Here is a 23,130-nt window from a genome sequence, read left to right as displayed (position 1 = left end):
TTCTGTGCAGTGTTTCCGCCAGGCTTTTGATGTCATTGGTACCGCCCAGGAAAAGGTGGAGGATAGGCCGGTCATAATAGTGTGGGCGGTACATTGTCTTCCACCTGGCTGTTGGTGGTTACCGCTGTGGTGCTTGTTGATTCCGCCATGGCGGTCGGTGTGTTAAAGTGTCTGTCTGTCTGAACGGTTTCTGCCGTGGTCATAATTCCATTTTGGTTACCGCCAGCCTGTTTCCGGTATTATCGCCGCTTTATCACCGACCGCCGGGGTTGTAATGAGGGCCTATGTTTCCATTAACAGTTTTAAACATAGTATTACTTTAAATGTATGTATTTATTTTTCTACTGTGGTGTCAGCGTATGTATATGGATTCTTTGTATCCAATTTCTTATTTTGAATTGTTCACTATGGTGACAGTATTTGGTCCTCTCTCTATGTCTACCGTTCTTGAAATTAGTTCTCCCTGGAGTGATAATGTTCACTGTGGTGATAGCATGGTAGTACTCTCTTTATGTTTGTTTCAGTCGAGGTGAGTACTCCCTCCATGGATGGTGCCTCATGTGCTGGAGTCTAATTTTGCATCCCGCCAAATTTGAATAATGTTGTTTTGGTCTTCTCTCAATTTTTACAACAGTTGAGGTGAGTTTCGTCGTTTGGATTCTGGTTACCATGGTGATGGGATTTTAGTTCCTCCTAGTATGATGGTGCCCATTTTGTTGTGGTCCAGTCTTCCAGCCAGCCATTTAGTTTATTTGCCAGCATCTGTGTTGATGCGCTAACTCTGTATCGACTCTAAGACTTTGGTTCTACACTTGTGGGGGTAGCTTGCTCCCTGATCCCTAGTGGCCTCATTAATTGAGCCTTAAGAGATTGCAGAAATATCTATGCAATAGGATACATTGAAATTTTACATATGTAGTGTGTCTCTGCTGCACCATGTGATATTGGGACGAGCATTGGATCTATATTATTCTCCAGTTGCAATGTGGGACATAATGACTTGTGCAAATATTATTGTCTCAGATCACAATTGTGAACTCTGAGTGAGTCGACTTTCTGCATACCTTTATACTATTTTATGCTATGATTGTTGGTATAATTTTCAGTAAGAGATTGCTTTTCCCTTACATATCGATTTTCCCCCAAATTAGTCATTCATTTGTTGATTGCCTCAATACTTTTGGCTTTTATTAAGGTAAGTAATAGGTTTGATTTGAGGTGTCACTGCACTTGCTGTTATCAGGACTTTAGCAAGCTCTAATGCACCCATCATGTATCTCCATGCACTTGAACATTACTTTACATTCTGGAGTTTGTTAAAGTCAAGGGAGTGCCATCATGATCGGTTCTTCCCTTACTGGATCCTCTATGGTGAGGCCCTCTTCTTCTCTCTTTTAATTCTCTTAAACTCTTAAATGCTCACATATTACATACACTATTTTTTTTAATTTCCCTAGGGAGACCATGTATCTTCACATAATTTGTAATTCCTGAGGATTATCCTATGACATTTGAAACTTGGACTGAAATATGGACGCACAACTCAACTCAGTATTCTCTCTTGAGGAACGGTGGACTACTCCTGTTTGGAACTTTGGATATATTTACATCTGGGTGGGTTATTTCTACATGGGCTGTTGTCTGCCCGTACTTTAAGTACTGTATGAGACTGTTTGCCTTGTCTATGTATTGTTGAAGATAATTTCATGTACCCCAATGAATGTTAATCTGAATTTATTCATTTAATACACTAATTTATGTGCTGATACACATGTGGTCTCAATTCATGTGAATAGTTACTGTTTTGAGATATTCCATTAATTGGTCTGATTTATGTTCTAACATCTCAGATTTCATATAAACTTGTTTAGTTACATTAGTCTCATCAAATAAGTCCCTTTTTGGAGGCTTCTCACTTTTCAAGTGTAACTAATCCAGCAGCAGTCTTGTTGCCGCCGCCTGTTCCTACCAAATCAAGGCTCTTTGGATATAATAGGCCCCAATGTGTGGATTCATAGGCACGCACGTCTGTGCCCATCCATGTCGGGTTGGTGCCAAGGACCAGGCAACCTGCCTGTTTTGAGCAAATAGGTTAGTCTATCCCTCTTCTGTCTTTCATACACTTAAGGATTCTACACAGCATAACGGCCTACACCTATGGACCCAAGATGACAGTTTGTTTTAGCTGAAAGTCCTGTGGATTCAAATCTATCTTACCTGAGCCCACCACATTTTCTGCTTCTCCCACTTCTCTCAGCTCCACAATGTGTAAGCTTCTTAGCATCTTAGCATGAACTTCCACTAATTGGTCCACCACCATGCAGACCTATTCAGGACGGTTCCCCTGACATCTTGTTTCTAACAGAAACGTGATTAGGACAGGCAATATTAGCAGAACCTGCCCTGGCGTTCCCTCCTGGTTACAACTTTAAGCAGGTTAACTGAGTCTGTGGCATAGGAGGAAGTATTGCCTTTATCTATAAAGCTGCTTTACTCTGTTGCCTGACTCAGTGCACCATTCCAGATTGCTAAATCCCCCTTTTTAAAATCCCACTTAATTATAATTTGTACCCTCTAAGGGCTGCAAATCTACAGCACTCAAAACCCTCTAAAACATTCAGAGATGCGCTCATTAACTTCCTATCCCCATTAATATTAAAAAACGCCAACTTTAATATTATTGGTTACTTCAACCTTCACTTTGACATTTACCAGGATGGAGAAGTTAGCAACCTTCTGGATGACATGGCAGCCATGCAATTAACCTAAAGTGTTAAATGCACAACCCGCGCTTTTGGCCACGTCCTTGACTCAGTTTTCTCCAACCTCAGCCACTTACAGATCCTACCCCCCACTCATGATTTATACCAATACCATCTTGCTCTGTATATTTTTTTACATACTTCGCCAGGCCTTCACTCAGGCACCCAATCCCATCCTGAAAATCCCTGTCTTAAATTAGACCTGCAGGATTTTGGCAATCTCATTGAGGCTACCCTTCCCCAGCTGGTCCTTAACACAGAGGCTGGTACTAATTCACAAAAACCTTGGCTCACCTCCACTCTTAACACTCTCATACCTGTCTGCCAGGTCTTGGTCAAAAAGAAGCATTCCATCTTATGGTTCAAAAAGAATCCCAACGCATTTCAAGTATTTCTCCTCCTTTTTCTTCTCATCTTCAACCTCTGCACTACTGAGTACCCCAGTGCTCTTCTCTGAGCCCTCCCCTTTTCAATATTTACATCTAACCGCTCACACAGGTTGTTAAATCATTCAGACTTGTGCTGGTATTGTAAGTGGATAATACCCAACTCATCATCATCATCATCATCATATACTTTATTCGACCATAGGTCATAAATGTTACATATTAAATTGTACAAAAAAGGTACGTTTTCTTCATTATACTTTTACACTGGCTGAAAATAGTAAGGTTTAGAATAGGAAAAGCTTCTATAGGCAATGGCCTACTATAATCCACCATTGATCCCGATACATAACTTAACATTTAGATACCAGGGTTTCTGAGACAATTGCTTCATAACGTTAAAATAGTACAAATATTTAAAACTCTTAAAACAATATGGGGTGATTTCAAAATACATATTTCCCAGATGGTATCATCATCAAGATAAATACAAACTATCCGACCCAAGATGTAAAAATTTAAAGTGCTGATTTGATGTTACATAATAATATAATTCCTTAATAATTTAGATGGCATACTTTAACAAAGAGAGCCTACTACCGGCACAATCATTTGGCAAATTTAAGCACTGTCAAGTCGTTAAGACACAAGCACAGTGTGATAAAAAGCTTATATATTAACTTAAAATGGTTATCGGATTCATGTTAAAATGGCACGAGTACCAGACAGATGCATAAAAAATAGCTCTTTATGGCTAAAACTAGTGTTAAAATGGCAGAAACACATAATGATTACCTACATAATGTCTGAAAAATCTATTCCAAGCCCTATCCAACCCACTTCATCCAGATCATCTTCATCATCAACTTAGTTCATCAATGACCATAAAAGCACATAAAACAGAATATAATAATTCTTAAGTAAATAAATAAATACATGTCTGTAAATAGGTGTAAAATATTAAAACAATAACTTGATTTGCACATATGGCTCTAAATCTTACCTATATAGAGATAAGACCTTAAATAACTTTTTGAAGATGGCAACGTATGCGCCAAGCTGTTGCTAAATACTTACTTACTGAAAGAATTACGTCAGCTGAATTATGGCTTTTTAGAACCCGTAGAGCCAGAGAGCAATTCTTGAATCCCATGTCCCTGCAAATCTTGCGGATCCATTTTGTTCGCGGAATCGCATAGGCTGGGCAGAAGAACATAAAATGCTCAATGGTTTCAAAAATACTGCCACAGGCAGGGCATGTATCGGGAAGATTAATCGACCCCCACCTATGAATCAATGACATCAGGGGCAGTGAGCCAAAACGAAACCTTGCGTATAAGCTCTTGCCTTGCAAGTCCGGTATCACATCCAAATAGGATTCAAACTTTGGGGACCATTTAATATCAGTAAAGGAATTAGTTAAGCGACCATGGGATTTATGGATTATGTAGTTGTCCTTAACATAAGACCAATAGGTTAACTTTAAAACATTTTTGTGCCGTCTCTCTAATTTGTGGGGATTTTCCCAATAGTCGCCCAAGCCCAAAAGCCTAAGCCAATGGGCCACATGGCGAATCCAGGGAAGAGTATTAGCATTTTGGCATTTCAGTAAATCGAGTAATGCGGTCTTATATATATCTAGTTCGGGGGTTGTCCATAATCTAATCCAATAAAGGAGAGGTCTTAGAGTAGCTAGATCTGCTACTCGGCTTAACCCCAGATCTAGAAATAATGGAAGCAAGGGTGTAGTGCGTGGACATGCAATTAAAGCCCTTGCAAAGTTGTTTTCCCCCACACTGATCTTATTGCAGTTAGCGTAACCCCATACCTCCGCTCCGTACAGGGCTGCACTTTGAGCCTTAGCCGTGTAAATTTTTATTGCTGGGGAAACAACCTTTGTAAAGGAGCTTTGATAAAAACGCAATATGGATGAGGCTCTATGTTGAAGGAGCCCTGCACTTTTCGTAATCTGCTCTTCCCATAGTAGTTTACTGGTTAACCTAACTCCCAAGTAATCTATAGAGCTTACTTCCTTCAGCGGTACTCCCTCAATGTGGATGGAACATCTTTTCCTAGGTCCCTTGGATAAGACCATCAATTTTGTTTTGTTAATGTTAACCTCCAGCCCATAATCGCTACAGAATTGGTTAAACCGGTCAACAAGGGTCTGCAACCCCATTGGTGTCTTAGAAATGAGGAGTGAATCATCGGCAAAGAGCAAGATAGGGATTTTTTGTGTATTCAGGGAAGGGGCATCATTCTGGCCTGTGGACACAGCCTTTACTACTTCGTTGATAAATATAGTAAACAGTAGGGGGGCTAACATGCAACCTTGGCGAACTCCTCTTCTGATTGGAATCCGTTCTGTCAGTTCGCCTTGTTCACCCCACCTCACTTGGGCATAAGTGTTCTCATGCAGTCGTTTTAACAGGAGTAATAGATCCTCTGGGATTCCCAATCTACCCAGCACTTCCCACAGTTTGGCTCTTGGGACCAAATCAAAAGCCGATCGCAGGTCTATAAATACCACATACAGGCATTGTTTGGCCACAAGTACATATTTCCAATGCAATATGGCCAATCGAAAAACCTGGTCTATCGTGCTTGTTTTTGCACGAAACCCTGCCTGTAGATGGGAAAGGATTTGGTACTCCTCAACCCAATTGATAAACCTCTGTAAAATTTGTTTTGCAAAGATCTTTTGTAGGTTGTCTATAAGGCTAATTGGCCTGTAGTTGGCTGGGAGATTAGCATTCCCTTTTTTATAAATGGGTATGATCTCTGCCCCCTTCCATGTACCTGGAATTTGCCCCCCTGCCGCTATACTATTTGAAATGGCATTTATATACCAGGACCAGATATGTGGTTCTGATCTATAAAGATCTCCAGGAAGCTTATCTGGTCCAGGTGCTTTGCCAGGTTTTAGGCTATTTATAGCCTCAAGGGTCTCTTCTATTTTAAAAATGAGGCAACGCTCAGGGACACACTGAGACTCCACTTGGGGGGCCATACGGGAATTTGGTTCCAACAATTCTGTTGGAGAGTGGACCACATTGGTGTCCATTGGGCCCTCTGGTAGGGCATAGAGAGTAGTAAAATGCTCTACCCAGCTTTCTGGTTGGATATGGTTGCTGGGACAACTCCTACCTCCATTTTCTCTTTTAGACAGAAGCTCCCAGAAACGCTTATTGTTCTTCTCTCTGGAAGCATCTAATAATTCCTGCCACAGGGAATCCTCCCACTGCTTTTTAGCATTAGACAAAGTTGCTTTGTATAGGGACCTGGCTTGTTTAATTTCCCCCTGGGAACCAGACATTACTGCAACTCTTAACCCAGACTTAGCCTTTGAGCACCTCTCATCAAACCGTCCCTTGCTTGCCCCTTTCCCTTCATGTGTCTTTGACCGCCTTGTTTTATAAAAAAAAGACCGTAGTTGGGTGTACATGTTGTCATGTATTTTGAGAATCAGAATATTCCCCACTGCCTGGTCTTCATACTCTGCCAAATTATTTTAAAAAATCTGATATATTGCTCTGATATGATGAGGGTTGGACACCACTTTTGGCCAAGTAATCTTGGTGAATTTGTTATTCCAACAAGATGGCGGAATGATTGTGACATGGTTATTAAGTGTTCTCCTGAACGTTTCTCCAGAAAGAGTAAGGAGCAAGGGGAAATGGTCACTGTCACATCTTACTTCTATTTTCATATCTACCAATTGGGGCCACAACCTAACATCGACCAAGAAGTAATCAATAGTGCTTGTCGACATGCCCCTTTTAAAAGTAGGTGCGCTGTTCATATCAGATGGAGTTCTACCGTTACAGGCCCTAAGGCCATGATTTAAACATAATGTGGCTAATTGCATGGCCACCCGAGATTTTTTGCAAGGCTGGGTAATAGATAGTTGTGGGATCCCCCACTGCTCATCTTCTTCATCAGTTAAACCACTTGTGAGAATAGAAGGCTCGAAGGTACAGTTAAAATCTCCAGCTATGATTAGAATAGTTGAGGGGTGGAGGCTGCCTACAAATTCAGACAGAATAGCCAGGGTATGGGACTCGGAGCCATTTGGGACCGATCGTATATAAGCATTAACAATAACAATTGATAATCTTCTGTTAAACGTAATACACATGGCTTTTAGATCTACAGAATCAATTCCCAAAAGCTTGTAGTCACACTGCAAATTCTTGTTTACAAGTAATAAGAGCCCACCTTTTGCCCGGCCCCTCCCCTTCTCTGGAGGTATAGCAGGTGCACTAAATGAGAGAAATCCATCTATATTGGTGGCATCCTCCGCCCAAGTTTCCTGAAACAAACATATGTCTGTTTTTTTAATAAAAGAGGCCCATTCACCATCATCTAGTTTCTTTGCCAGGCCGGCAACATTCCATGACATAAGTTCTAATGTACATTTATCTTGGTTTGTAACCACGGGTGTGCATCCAGCGTCTACCACACTCGAGTCAGTACTACAAGTGTTTGGTGATAATGTTTTGTCATCCCCCGTAAAATGTAAGGCCTTGGAGCAGGCCGTCACATTAGTTACTAGTTCAGTAGTCAGTCATACAGGATTGGGCAACAGCCTGGGATTAACTTCCTTTCGTGCAGCACCTCCGCGGGAATTAGTTAAACCATCAGATCCTGCCAGTCCCATGGCTTGTCCAGTATTTTGTGGGTGTAACATGAGTCTAATTCCCTCCCTGGTTGTTGCATATTCCAAGTGGGTACGACGATCAAAATCCATTAATTGTGTCACCATATACTTGTCTTCAAAATAGATAGTTATTATGTCAAGATTGGTCCCTGTGATGCTGCTTCTCTTGGCCGATATTATGTCAGAACGAATAACAGAGAGACAACTTCGTCGGGAACGTATCCAATGTATGACTTTGTTGATCAAGGAAGCTTGATTCTCAGCTAACCCTGGCGATAGTTTTGGAACATTAGTCAAATAGATTTTATTTGTTCCCTGACTTATAAACAGGTCCTGTTCTTTATTAACTATACTCTCAGTATTGTATCGGGAGAGAGTGATGTTGTTAGAGGGAGTCTTATGTGACTTGTTGGGGGGTTGTGTAAGGCTGGAATCTTGGACAGTTTCCGGTGGGTCGGATTTGCTAGTCCTACCTCTGGCCCTGTCACTAGTAAGATTACTTGACCAACTACCTTGACGGTCTCTGTGCCTAGGTACATTTGTAGACCTCCTGGGTCTCATGTTGTCGATATTGGGATCACAACGGTAGTCTTCCCTCCCTAGAAGAGCTGACCCCCTTCTAGTGGGGAGACAACAATTGTCCCTTAGCTCCGTCCCCATTGGTGGGGCAGATAATGGGAAGGCTTCTTCCCCCCTGACCTCCCCACAGAATTTACAAAGTCCAGCACAAGCACGATTGCTCTTCATAAGATCTATTAATACAAAAACCAGTCCCTTAACTTCATCAACTCTCTGGAGAACTGTAGCCAGGTTGTCTCTACTAGCTGCTGGTTCTTTGCCTTCTGGCTCGAGCTGGGGGATCGGTGAAATAACACTAGGGTTGGGTTTTCCAACTACTGACTTGCACTTGGGCACACTCGTGGGCACGGGCGAGTCCTCTATTACCAATAGAGGTTCAAAACGATTAGTACAGAATAGGCTAGGGACCACCTTGATCACCGGAGTCAATGGTAGAAGGGTTGGTGTATGTGGTACGTGTGGGAGACCCAGCTGGGATACTGGAGAACTCGCTATGTTATAAGTGGGTAACGGTAGGGGGCCCTTGCAATTATGCGGGCCCCCGTCTCCATCTACCCCTATTATAGTATCTGTAGGATCCCTTGACCCCTTCTTTTTAAATAACTCTGGGATTTTCCTATCGTTAGGGGGGCCTCTCTTTAAATTAGTTGCCCCTAGAGTTGTTTGTGTACCTAACATAGACTCAACTTCTTTAACTAGGAGATCTATTTCATCCAATGGGTTTAACCCATTGGGTATAGCTGGATTCAAAGGTCTACTTGGGCGTTTTTTTGCGATTTTAGTACCCTTGGATTGTGCTGGTAAATCTATAGCCTTCCTTTTCCCCATATTGGGAAGATGCCCGCAATGGGGTAGCTTAGAGGAGGAATTAATGGGGGAAGGGCTGAGTGAAGAATAGGCTTCTCAATTTAGGAATAGTAGGATGGTGCTATAATCTGTACTCTCTTAAACAACTCTTAGATAACAAGTAATTCTCTTACTACAGGTGAAAGAGATGGGGCCCAGCCCAGCCTCCTCCGGTCTCGGACGGGCTAAGGACGGGCCCGCCCTTGGCCCGGGCTTCGCCCGGGCGCCGCCCGCGCGCGTCCCGCACTGCGGGAGCGCGAAGATAATTTAAAGGGCTCCTGCCCTATTGCGTGACTCTCCTCCCGGCCTCCCGGCTGTGACAGCGCTACCCGCGACGGCGGGAGCGCGAAGATAGTTTAAAGGGCTCCTGCCCTATTGCGTGACTCTCCTCCCGGCCTCCCGGCTGTGACAGCGCTACCCGCGACGGCGGGAGCGCGAAGATAATTTAAAGGGCTCCTGCCCTATTTTGTGACTCTCCTCCCGGCCTCCCGGCTGTGACAGCGCTACCCGCGACGGCGGGAGCGCGAAGATAATTTAAAGGGCTCCTGCCCTATTGCGTGACTCTCCTCCCGGCCTCCCGGCTGTGACAGCGCTACCCGCGACGGCGGGAGCACGAAGATAATTTAAAGGGCTCCTGCCCTATTGCGTGACTCTCCTCCCGGCCTCCCGGCTGTGACAGCGCTACCCGCGACGGCGGGAGCTCTCCTCCCGGCCTCCCGGCTGTGACAGCGCTACCCGCGACGGCGATAGTTTAAAGGGCTCCTGCCCTATTGCGTGACTCTCCTCCCGGCCTCCCGGCTGTGACAGCGCTACCCGCGACGGCGGGAGCGCGAAGATAATTTAAAGGGCTCCTGCCCTATTGCGTGACTCTCCTCCCGGCCTCCCGGCTGTGACAGCGCTACCCGCGACGGCGGGAGCGCGAAGATAATTTAAAGGGCTCCTGCCCTATTGCGTGACTCTCCTCCCGGCCTCCCGGCTGTGACAGCGCTACCCGCGACGGCGGGAGCGCGAAGATAATTTAAAGGGCTCCTGCCCTATTGCGTGACTCTCCTCCCGGCCTCCCGGCTGTGACAGCGCTACCCGCGACGGCGGGAGCGCGAAGATAATTTAAAGGGCTCCTGCCCTATTGCGTGACTCTCCTCCCGGCCTCCCGGCTGTGACAGCGCTACCCAACTCATTCTTTCACTTTCTGAGAACACAATGCAAGACATGGCCAACTTAAAAAAAGGAATGCTCTCTTCTGCCACTCTTGGGGCGACCATTGGTGGCCAAATTCCCTTGGTCCACCCTTCAAGCCCACATTGTCCATCAAGAAAATATAGGATTTTGAGTAGATTATGCCCTCATCTTTGAAGCCCAAACTAAATGGCAGATTTAAGAAAAGTGGCATAGCACCTAATGCAGCAGCACTTTTCTTGCGCCGATTAGTGCCCCCCTAACGCCATCATGTGTGCGCCATATTTAAGATACGGTGCACCATGGTGGTAGTCAGGGGGACTAGCATCATAATTTTTTACACTAGTCCAGTGCTTTGCAGTATTAGCCTAAAAAATGATGATGCTAATCCTGCAGAGCACCCAGAGGCCCATTGTAACTAATGAGAGGCTCTTTTTAATGCTTGCACTTAGTAGGCTTTACAAAAATGTCGATAAAAATGGTGCAAAGGAACCTCACGGATTCCTTTGTGCCATTTCTCCTAACTCCTAGCGCCGGAAAAACCCCCTTGCATACATTATGCCTGACGCAGGCTTAAGATGAGGCAAAAGGTTTCAAAGTGGCGCAATGCAAGCATTGCGCCACTTTGTAAATATGGCGCAGCATTTTTGCCCTTCCAACGTCACATTAGCATAAAAAAATTGGGTTAATTTGGCATTGTAATGACGCAAGGCCACCATACATCTGGGCCTAAATCTGCTATGGGCACCTGCTTCAGTCTTCTAAGAAGCCTCCAACCCACCATCCACTTTTTCTTTCCCCGTACCAGACAAACCATTCTGCAAGCTTTGATTTTGTCCTGTCTCGTTTATTCTAATATCTTGTATTTAGGAGCAAGAAAAGTCATCAAAGAAGACTTCAGATAGCCCAAACTGCTGCAGCCAGACTGCTGTTCTCCTTCCCAAAATCCTTCTTCGCTTCTGGGTTCCTCCGAAAGTTGCATTGGCTCCCTCTGGACAAACATATTCACTTTAATACACTGTGAATTACCCACAAGACCCTACACTCTATGGAGGCTCCCATCCTGGAGAACGTTATTTCACCCTATCCGCCTCCCTGTCCTCTCCAGTCAGCCAACCTTAATCTGACCATTGCTCCCGTATCAAGATAGCAAGGGTCAGAGGCCATTCTTGTTGTGCACTGTCTCCCATCCTTTGGAACAATCTGCTCTCTCCCTCAGAAATACCCCGAACCATCTACTTTTTAAGAAATCCCTCAAGACCTTGAAGATGTATTCAGTGTCTACACTATGGGGGTCATTCCGACCCTGGAGGTAAAAACCGCCAGGGCCGCGAACGACGGAAAGCACCGTCAACAGGCTGGCGGTGCTTCCTGGGCCATTCCGACCGCAGCTGTAAAGCCGCGGTCGGAAAACCGGGTCTGGCGGTTTCCCGCCGGATTAACCCCGGCTGGCCGAATCCTCCATGGCGGCGCTGCAAGCAGCGCCGCCATGGGGATTCTGACCCCCTTCCCGCCAGCCTGTTCCTGGCGGTTTTTACCACCAGGAACAGGCTGGCGGGAACGGGTGTCTTGGGGCCCCTGGGGGCCCCTGCACTGCCCATGTCACTGGCATGGGCAGTGCAGGGGCCCCCTAACAGGGCCCCAGTATGCTTTTCACTGTCTGCCTAGCAGACAGTGAAAAGCGCGACGGGTGCAACTGCCAAAAGCCATTCGGAGCCGGCTTCAGTGTTGCAGGCCGCTTTCCCGCTGGGCCGGCGGGCGCTATATTGGCTAGCGCCCGCCGGCCCAGCGGGAAAGTCAGAATGGCCCCAGCGGTCTTCCGACCGCGGAGCGGCCATCTGGCGGTTCCAGCCAGGCGGGCGGCGACCGCCGCCCGCCTCGGTTGGAATGAGGCCCTATGTCTCCTTCAACCTGACTTGAAACACCATCAGCATACTTCATCAAGAAACAACATTTGGGCAACACTCACCCAAAGGCAGAAATCTGCCTTTTGTGCCAATTATAAAGCAGTACACCTGTCTCAGATGTGACAGCATGACATTATTGGCAGCAGCAAAACACACACAAATGGCATTACATGAGAAATCTACCAATGCCAGGTAAGTATGATATCTTTGAATATTACAGGTAACATAGTTATGAAGGAAATCAATGGGACCTCTTGAAGATTAGTAAAAGAATTGAAGGTCAGTGTTGGAAAAGTTTCTTTTAAGCCTAAGAAAGAAATGACAATGTAGAAGTGCAGCTTTGTTATTCATGGATGCTGCAGAAGGTAAAAAAAGAAGCAAAAGTGTGTTGGGATAGACACTTCAGATCCTGTGCACAAACTTCATTTTGTAGTACCTTTAGTAGTACTACTATCATACCACAAAATGCTAGCTATTAACCTATGTGCAGAGCTCTATTACTCCTTCTTTTCTGTCTGTCCTGTGGAGGTCCCCGCACACATATGTGTGTGTTTTTACGTTTAGTAGTAAATGTAGGAGAGACAAGGGAGTGGCTGTAAAATTGGGAATTCTTACTGTTAAATGGCAGGGGTTAAAGGAGGAGTAAAGAATCATTTATGGAGGGTTATGGGGGTGTTTAGGTAGGGTCATGCAACCACCAACAATTCACAAACTGAACTATAGTTACTAGAGTCAAAAACACACACAGCAGTTGTAAATGTAGTTCATTCCAGAGGTGGAGTACCTCCAGCACCACAAATGGCCAACCATTTGTTCTGTAGCACCCTCCCATAATACATAATGGAGACAGGGATTTACAATAAAACCTCCTCGAAATTATAGTTAAATTAACTTATTTTAACTTTTTAAAATAAAAACAGTCTATAAATAATTCAGAATTATTAGTCTATTTCAAAATGTGTTGACATATTTTTTTTTAATTTACTGTAACTTTATTTTAAAAAACGTATTTAATATAAATTACATCCATACAAAACATTTAATTATTTTTTACAGCATTTCACCTACATATGCATATTATACTTGAGGAGCTATTTTTCAATTTAAGTCCAAGATGCATTAAGTTTAATTTAATTTAATATATTCAAAATAAACATTTAGCTCAATATTAAATTGTTAATAATGGTGTTGCAGTTTTTGTATTTCATTCTACTGTTCAAATAAATATGTAGATTAATTTCCATTAATTTACATATGGAAGTTTGCCTTTGTGAATAGTGTCTTCATTTATATTAAAGAGTGGTGTAAATTTAATAAGATAAGAATAAAAAAAATTAGACTCTTTTTCCCAGGTCAGCACCAGATTTAAGATGTGCAAAATTACACAAGGATGACAGAGGATGTTACATCCACCATACCAGTGATACCCCTTCTGCCAAATCTAGGTGCTCCTTCTGTCAAATTTAGATTTGACCTCCAGCCCAGCGGTCTTCTCTGCACCTTGAAATGAAACATCACCATAGTGGTTTCCTAACTGATCAAAAAAGTTTGATAAAAGACATGGTTGTCTTGTGTGTTTGTTTTACTTTGTGATGTTAGTGTGGTGTGTTATGTTTGGGCTTTTGTTCTGTTTTCATGCCAACACGTGGCATATGGTGGTGCTCATGTAAAAGTACGCTATTGTGTGACTAAGCAGTATTACGTTGATGTTTGTGATATGTTGCTCTATTCTATTGTGTCATTATCCTTTTGATAAAGTGTATCAATGTGTTGTTTTCTGTTGCGCAATTGTACTGTATTTTAGTGGTGTTTTATTTTTGTTTTGTCTTTTTGCTTGTGTTACGATGTGTGATACTTTTTTTATCTGGTAACATTTTATTGTGATAGTGATGTGTTTTATTTTGTGCTCTTTTGGTTTTGAATTGCATCATCAGACTGTGTTCTTCTGCACTATGATTGCTATGTTGCACTGTGTTTTGAGTGTTTTATGTTTGTTGTACTTTTATTTCACTCTTTCTGTTGGTCTTAAGTTATTTTAGAGTTGTCAGCAAATGCTGCTACTCTCTAAATACTTTAGAGATGTTAGGAAATGCACCACATTCATTTAAAGTTCCAGTGACAAACAACCATTTACCTAAAGTGGTTAAATATTATTGATCCAGGTCTTTAACCAATACTTAGGGCCTCATTACGAGTGTGACAGTCTTACGACTGCTAAACTTGCAGTGGCCGTCAGACCGCCACGCTCCTGGCAGTCTGACTGCAAAATTACAAACCTGGCAGTCAGACCACTAGAGGACCGTCACCACCACCGGGATCACAGATCCAGAGGGAGTGGCAATGGTTGGAGTTGTGGTCAGTCATGGCGGTGTCTATGGCAGTACCGTCATGCTGATCACAAGTACAGTTTCTGCCAGCCTTTCCATGGCAGTTTAACCACTATGGAAAAGCTGACAGAAAGCCAGAGCAGGGGGCCATGGCATGGGCAGCACTGGGGCCCCCTGCTAGCACCCTTGAAATGCACTGTCTGCTATTTCAGAGGGTGCTGGTGTGTGACGGCACTGGCCTCAGCTCCCTTCAAGCACTGTTTCCATCAGGCTGACAGGTAGAAATGTTGCAATACGATGTTTCCGTCAGCCTGGTGGAAACATCATAATATGACTGGGGGTGGGGCCACCCGTATGACAACAGCCTCACTGCGGCAAGTTTGGCGGTCCATCGGTTGGACTTTTTGTGTCCCTTCCTGCACAAAAATAATCTGCCCCGCTACGCAGCCATCCTTGCACCATTCTATTAAATACCACGCATCCCTGTGTTTTTAAATGGACGGAGCGCGGCGCTGCCAAATTTGGTGCAGCATCGCACTCCATCATTTTCTGGTAAATATGGGCCTGAATGTCATACTTACTGTTAAATTCACCGCAGAAATTTACTGATACTGGGTGCAGCCTTTTTTCACTGAGGCAAATTTACCAGCCTTTCTTTTTGGGAATGAGTCATACCTTGCAGTGCTTGATTTTGCTCTTTTCTGTCTCTGGTCAGTAACCATATGCAAATTTCACACTTATTTTCCAAGCAAAGTGTGCAAGTGTAAAACCTTTTAATCCAAATTCGAGTGTAAACTCGCATTTCTGCCAAAATCAGGATTAAAGGTGCATTCAGAATGAGGCCCAAACTGGACTAGAGACGTGCAAATGTATGATTTCTTAAAAATAAAAAATAAAATATATATATATATATATATATTTAATTTAAAGTACGCACTTTATCCAAAATATCACTGGCCGGAATCTCGCTTGAAATGAATACATTAAAACACGGACACAGAATAGCCTTAAAATTGTCAATGCAGAAACATAGATGTATAAGAAAAAATAATACAATTAAAATGTGAAAATCCACTATTAATGCAAGTCACACTGTAATACAGCTTCCTGAATAGCATTATTAGTATCATCGTTATTCTGATTGTTTCGTTAGATCGCATTGCTAATCATCATCATTCAGAGTTGGCTTGCTTAACGAGTATAATGAATTAAAATGCATTCTGTTTAAAGCTAGAACTTCAGTGTAATTTGTTTTGTGGACAGATTTCTATGTACAGCTGGTTTGAAAATGCAGAGCCTCTCAAATGCAAATGTTAATTTTTTCTCATTTGTATAACGGCTTCCATTTCTAAACGTATCTATCAATGGTTGCACAAAAAAAGTAAGGAAATGGAGTCTAATTGAATTCTTCAATGTATGCATAAATCCATAGAAACCAATATTGTCAATTTCTAAACTTTTGCTTGGTTTTTGGCCATGATTAAAACTTGTAGAGCCTTTACACAATTACTAGATCCTATTACGCCCATAAAGAAAAATTTAAATCTGACTACCAATAGGGTCTTTATACAATTTGACTTTTTTTTACTTCAATGGGAATACATTATCTATCTATCTATCTATCTATCTATCTATCTATCTATCTATCTATCTATCTATCTGCCTATCTATTTTTTCTTTCTTTCTTCGTTTTCTCTTTCTTATGCAACACCCCACATAGTCCCATCTATTCTCAAAGTCACTCATACAGGCATGCACTGTAACTCAACATATTTAAATTGACTTTTTGCAAAGATGTTTTAAATAATGTATGGGACTGTAGGTGTATACGCAAAAAAATATTTTCCTTTGAAGAAAGAAAGAGAATATTATTATATACAATAAATAATGGCTATGGAATGGGCAAAAATGGTATTCCCTGTAGGAAAGACGTTGACAATATATGCTGGGTTATCGGCAGTACCGCAGTACTTCACGATTGTAAGAAAGCATCAGGTAGGCTATAAACGTTTGTTTTGGGGCCAATAGAAAGCTCCAATTTATTTTTGGTTATCTATATTGTGCTTTTATTTAGAGCAAAAGCATAATCATTTTGAAGCTGATTTTGCTTAGGTTTTGGAATTGTTCAGAACATTGACATTTTTTTCTAAAGACATGGCCAAAGCAGGAGAGGCTACTGTGTTCGTGAGGGTGCACAAGAGGAGGAAGAGGAGGCCATTATCCAGGAGGAGGAGGAGGTGGAAAGAAGAAAGCAACTCAAGAATTTGGTAGTGTGGCAGTTTTTCACCTTACTTGCTGGTGAAAAGTAGATGAAAGCACAGCATGTGACATGCACCTTATGTCACAAGGTGTTTTTGTAGGGGACTGGTCAGCAGTACTCGCGGTGTACTAAAGGCTTGCAGAAGCACATTCAAGCTATGCACTCAACACTTTGGCCCAGGCTGATCGTAAAATAGACTAAGGCCCATATTAATACTTTTTTGGTGCTGCTTTTGCGCTGCTTTTTGACGCAAAAGCAGGGCAAACTTACAAAATAGAGGCCTATATTTATACTTTTTTTGCGCTGCATATGCGTCATTTTTTACGCAAAAGCAATGCAAACTTGCAAAATACAATTGTATTTTGTAAGTTTGTGCTGTTTTTGTGTCAAAAAGCAGTGCAAATGCTGCGCTAAAAAAGTATAAATATGGCCCACAATTGTATTTTGTAAGATTGTGCCGCTTTTGCGTAAAAGAATTACGCACATGCGGCACTAAAATAGTATAAATATGGGCCTAAATGTTAGCAGATCTTTAAGATGCTGAATCTGCCCCAAGTGCTGAAGACCACAATATAGCACCATCCATTATAGCAGTCACTCTATATAGCACTATAGCACTTCAGCCATGCAGACTTTACTTCCAGGCACATCTAGGGCCATATTTATACTTTTTGACGCACAACTGCGCAAACGCAGTTGTGCGTCAAAAATTTTACCACCAGCTAACGTCATTCCAACGCGCCATGCGGGCGCCTTATTTAGGGAATGATGTTAGCCGGCACTGCGGACTGGTCTGCGTAAAAAAAAATTACTCCAGGCCGCGCCGGCGTATGGGAAAATGGGGCTTGTGCGTCAAAAAATGGTGCAAGTCAGGACTGAGGAAAAAATCAGGCCTCAAACCGGACTTGCGCCATTTCTTTTGACACACAACCCCCATTGACATGACTCCTGTCTTAGCAAAGACAGGAGTCATGCCCCCTTTCCCAATGACCATGCCCAGGGGACATATGTCCCCTGGGCATGGTCATTGGGCATAGTGGCATGTAGGGGGGCCCAAATCTGGCCCCCCTATGCCACTTAAAAAAAACTTTAAAAAATACTTACCCCAACTTACCTCAACTTCCCTGGGATGGGTCCCTCCATCCTTGAGTGTCCTCCTGGGGTGGGCAAGGGTGGCAGGGGGTGTCCCTGGGGGCAGGGGAGGGCACCTCTGGGCTCCTTCCGAGCCCACAGGTCTCTTAACGCCTGCCCTCACCCAGGCGTTAAAAAACGATGCACAACAGGCTGTGCACCGTTTTTTAAGGCCCACCCCCTCCTGTGCGTCAAAATGACGCCAGAGTAGAAATAAGGCACACAGGCCTTAAAGTCATTTTTTCGAAGGGAACGCCTACCTTGCATATCATTAACGCAAGGCAGGTTCCCCCTTCCAAAAAATGACGCACATGGTGGGATTTTGACGTCAACGGGGTCGGGCGTCAAAGTATATATATGGGGCATGGTTTGCTCCGAATGTGCATCAAAATTTTTGACGCACATTCGGCGCAAGCAGAGTATAAATATGCCCCCTAATGCCTTGACAGCACCCTCCATTCCACCACCTAGTTCGGCGGTGCAGGTGCACTGGCTCGGGTAAGACCGTCATGTTGTCGAACTGTATGCTAGTACAGCCCCATACTCTTTGTACTGCTAAACAGTATTAGTCACAGGGGAGAAGTATTTAAAAATCCTTAGGGAACTAGTATAGGTTGTCGTAGTTTGGACTCTTGCTCTGAGCAAGACTGCTGGTTTAAGGATGACAGTACTTTTGTTTGTAGGCAACTACGTCTTTCCTACAAGTCGCAACTGTTGTCCCAACCTTACCGGCTCACTAGCAGCACCTCACCAGAAACACAATAGTAAAAGGTGATTTATGGCAGCCATTACGCATGGACTCAAGATATCTCAGGGAGTGTCGTGGATAAACTGAGATTACCCTTTTCTCACAGATATATTATGTCTCATACAAACACAGGCAATGACACAGATGCAGTAGAGTTACAATAGTTTTTATTTAACATAACTGCAATTTGCGATAAGTTGCATGGGCTGCAATGATTAGTAAAAGGTGATTTATGGCAGCTGTTACGCATGGATTCGAGAATAAGATATCTCAGGGAGTGTCGTGGTTAAACGGAGATTACCCTTTTCTCACAGATATATTATGTCTCATACAAACACAGGCAATGACACAGATGCAGTAGAGTTACAATAGTTTTTATTTAACATAACTGCAATTTGAGATAAGTTGCATGGGCTGCAATGATTAGGATAATGAATAAAGCAAGAAACAGAATTGTGAAGACAAGAGTCATTGTTATAAAGACCCCCACCATCTTGCAATATGTAGGAAAATATATGAGATGTAATATGCCCTAATACCCTAATGTGAAAAGGCCTAACCTCCTACCTAAAGGAGAGCTGGGTTTGTTAAACCTAATCTGCCAATGCCATGTCCATGAGAGGAGCCCCCAACCCTCGTTACCTTGGAATGAGGTCTCTATCTCAGACTCCGCAGGGACACGAAGACTGGGTTAGCGTCAAGACGACTGCAGCATCGGTATCAGTGATGGTGGCAATGCCCTCTGGTCGGAATCCCTCTGATTATCTGTCTAAAGTGTGATGTATTTATACAGATCCACAAGGTCCCCTGACGTAGGTGTGTTCCTAAACAATAGATAACAGACATGCTTGGGACGGCAATTAATATCAACAATCCCTCAAAAGTATAGAGAGGGAAACCTACTGAACACCTACTGTTTGCTTGTCTTTGGTGCTTGATCTTGAAGCCTTGGTGCGGTGACACTGATAATGTTACCCATAACAAGTGGCCTAACTATAAACAAGGCAGCCATCTTAGAATAAATAAATAATTAAATGGGCTAAGACCGAGCAAGCTAAGTAGGTTAAAAGTCACTAGGTGATGGGGGCACGAGTTTACAAGCCAGAGGCTAAGCCATCACCCATGTTATCCCATTAAAAGGAACTAGGATTCACTACACCCTCCCCATTGCCGTAACAGGTATGATGAAGGTACAGGAACCCAAATGCTAAAACTTGCTTATGAACTAAAAGCTAAAAGCAAAAACAAGCTAAAAAAGCATCGGCATGTGTTAGAAATATGTTATAACAAATCTGTTAAAATACATACAGAGATGTTAATGTCAACTATGACAAGTACAGCGTGCAACAGCAAATGTCAATTTAAATGCATAATTTGGAATCGGGAATGGCAGGTCAATTCATCAAATTACTTGTTATATGCATGATCTTCAAGAATGTCATCGAAGTCACCAACCAAGGACCTCAAAAATGAGTCAACATCGTCCGATGTTAAGTCGAGTGCTGGGCGGATAAACGGATCCACAGAGCAGAAGTGAGCCGTATTTCTTGGTGTATCGTTATCCGTTGCAGTGTCCTCATCCATGGTAGATCTCACAATGGAAGGCTCATAGGTGGCCTCGCGAAGCAACCTCAGTCTCAAGGGGCATGACCGTGTATGAACCCTCATCGGGGACATCAGCAGTTCGTGGTCCACAGGAGATGTCGGTGCAACAGCAAGACAGACCATAGGCAGATGTTCAAAGAGACACCATATGCAGCGGAAGACTGGTTGTACACACCAGAGAAGGGGCCGAAATGACAACGACCAGTCAAGCTCCAGTTCCACCAGCAAGGGTGCAGCGAAGATCCGAACCATGCGCTCACAGCACAGTGGGGTTGGTGGGAGCGGCTCCATTGCTCTGCGTTGCTGGAAAGAAACAACCACTGCGAATCAGAAGAAATAGCAGTAGTAGTCCGCCAATCAAAGCCAAAATTATTGGAAAGCCACCAAACACACATGAAAAGAGAGAATGGATGGCTGATGGGATGACTCCGAAGACAGTCTGGAAGATGGATACGAAACCAGACCTGACAGCCTTAAAGAAATGAACAATCCCAGTGGTGCTCGAAGCATTAAATATTCTGGATACCAGCTCTCCAAAGTGTTTGGGGAAATTGGTAGTTAAAAGGGATTGTATCTCAGCTGATGATCTCGCAATCTGGAGAGCATACGTCTCTTTTGCGGATGTCAATGCGACCTGTTTCTGAAACAATAGCACCTTTAGCCTACTCAGCTTGTCATAGTTCACATTAATAGTATCTATGTGGGGCCACATGTCAGATACTTTTATCTCTCGTGTGGGGGGAGACAAAACATGGCCACAACACATAACGACCTTTGTGACCGAGATTGCGTAGGCAATTCCAGGTCGCATGCCGCAATAACTTTGATCGTTCAGTACCACATAACTTCCATTGGAAAGTACATGAAATACAGGGCGAATCAAAGGGACGGGAGTACCCTTCAGAAAACAGGCCAAATTCGCGACCCCCGCATTGCAAAGACTGTGAAGAGACACCTGCTTACATATCATAGAATGACGAACAGCAGTCTCACATTCGCTTCCGCTAAGAAAGACTTCCTTTTCGCCGTTCAGACATCTATAGTCAAAGGGCAACTCCACTCTTCCTTAATAAAGCTATCTCCTAGTTGCTCATATCTTCCCACTGCAAGATGTTTCAGGCAGCTCGAGAAACGAGAGGTTCAGCCATGGGTGATGACTCCTTTTGGCAACCTGACAATGGTGGAAAAGCAGGCATACAATGAAGGGCACATAAGGATGTGAAATGTGGTGGAGAGGACATTTGGGCTCCTGAAGTCAAGGTACAGGTGCTTAGCCCTGACAGGAGGAAGCCTGTTGTATGCTCCAACCCGTGTATGCAAGATGATCTTTGAATATGCTATCTTGCTTAACATATGTATACAGACTTATGTTACCTGGGATGAACTGGTAAATATCCCCAATGAGGAGGATGATGACAATGGTGCAGCACAGGTAAAGGGGGAACTACAAAACACTGCTGCTGGAGTGCACAGGAGACAATAAATTGAACTGAACTTGTACACCTAGACACTGAACAACTGAGATCACTTTGTAAATATTACCAATAAATCACTTTGCACCAGAATGTCCATTGTCTACTCATTCTCTATTACATATAACATTGGAATGTTGCTCATACCTCAGAGAGCAGGAAATAAACACAACAGTTACAACGATAATAGAAACATAGGTTGTGATGTAAGATGATCTAGAGCCTCCATGCCATACATCTGAGTCACATAACTCACATCCATGTGACTCTCGGAGGCCTAGATCCATGCACCAGAAAATATATGTGACATTAAGTAGGCATTGTGTAAAATCCTACCATATTCCCCATATCTTGTCCAAGCCTGGCAAGATCTATGCAAAGGGGACGTACATACGGTAGGGGCTGTTTCCAAATGGTGCATTAGAAAAATAGGAACTAAACTGTGTCACATTTCAGGCAGGTAGCTGCTACTCCAGCACTGAGCACGTGTGAGAATGGGGTGGACATTATTGGCATCAATGCACCTTCATTGACTGTTCATGGATAGAAACCAAAGTACCAAAGTTTAAGCCTAACATGCACCGTATGTCAATGGCATTACGGACCATCACCGCCATTGGCCCCAACCTTGCCACATGGTGTGCTGTACCTCCGATATAGCATACACATGTTGGCTGTGGTTGAGTGCTAAGGGTTGCTAGACAAGTGAAGCAGTAATGTGTGCTCATCCACTCTCCATACATATGGCCCATAGCCAGGATTTAACAATAAAATGGGAGAATGCATCCCCAAATGAATGTGTGGGTGGAAAATAGCCAGAATCTGGCATACTCCATATATACATTCTTACACACTTGTCACACAAATCTGCTGTCTTGATGCATGCCTGCAGCAAATCTGGATAAACATGTGAAGACTGATGTACAGGTATATGGCTAGGTAGGAAAGCTTTTGCAATTACCTACAATGGTTGGCATGTGTCAGCAAGGTAGTCTGTATGATACCATCACACACCACATATGAAAACACACCTCTCATCGAAACTCACATGCCTGACCAAGAGAAAGTTACCTACTGTGACAAAAACCCTAAATGTCTAGGTCTCCAACATGCCAGTCAGGTGTGAGATGTGCACGTATGTCTAGCAATATCTAAATATGTCACAGGCCCATACTAAATTGTATGGGAGAAAAAGGAGACATATTTTGCTTGTGGCAAATTAAAAAGCCAGTAATGAGAAGATTTCACACACTAACAAGATACACTCATGG

This window comes from Pleurodeles waltl, chromosome 3_1, assembly GCF_031143425.1.
Source record: "Pleurodeles waltl isolate 20211129_DDA chromosome 3_1, aPleWal1.hap1.20221129, whole genome shotgun sequence".
NCBI lineage: Eukaryota > Metazoa > Chordata > Amphibia > Caudata > Salamandridae > Pleurodeles > Pleurodeles waltl.
This window is presented reverse-complemented; position numbering follows the sequence as displayed.